The following is a 308-nucleotide window of genomic DNA, read 5'->3' as shown; positions in this document are numbered from 1 at the left end:
CTGACATGGCTGAGTCAAGACCTGCTGGCCAAACTAAAGGCCAAGAAGCAAATGCACAGGCAGTGGAGACAGGGAGAGGTATCCTGGGAGGAGTATAGAGAGGCTGCCCGGTTGTGCAGAGATGAGGTCAGGAAGGCCAAGGCGTGGCTGAAGCTGAACTTGGCGAGGGATGTAAAGAATAACAAGAAGGGCTTCTATAGGTATGTCAATCAGAAGAGGAAAGTCAAAGAAAACATACTCCCTCTCATGTTCAGGGCAGGGGAGCTAGTAGTAACGAAGGAGGAAAAAGCTGAAGTGCTCAGCAGTTT

This window comes from Cariama cristata, unplaced genomic scaffold (assembly GCF_000690535.1).
Source record: "Cariama cristata isolate BGI_N322 unplaced genomic scaffold, ASM69053v1 scaffold20935, whole genome shotgun sequence".
Classification (NCBI taxonomy): domain Eukaryota; kingdom Metazoa; phylum Chordata; class Aves; order Cariamiformes; family Cariamidae; genus Cariama; species Cariama cristata.
Note: the sequence above shows the minus strand (reverse complement) of the source record.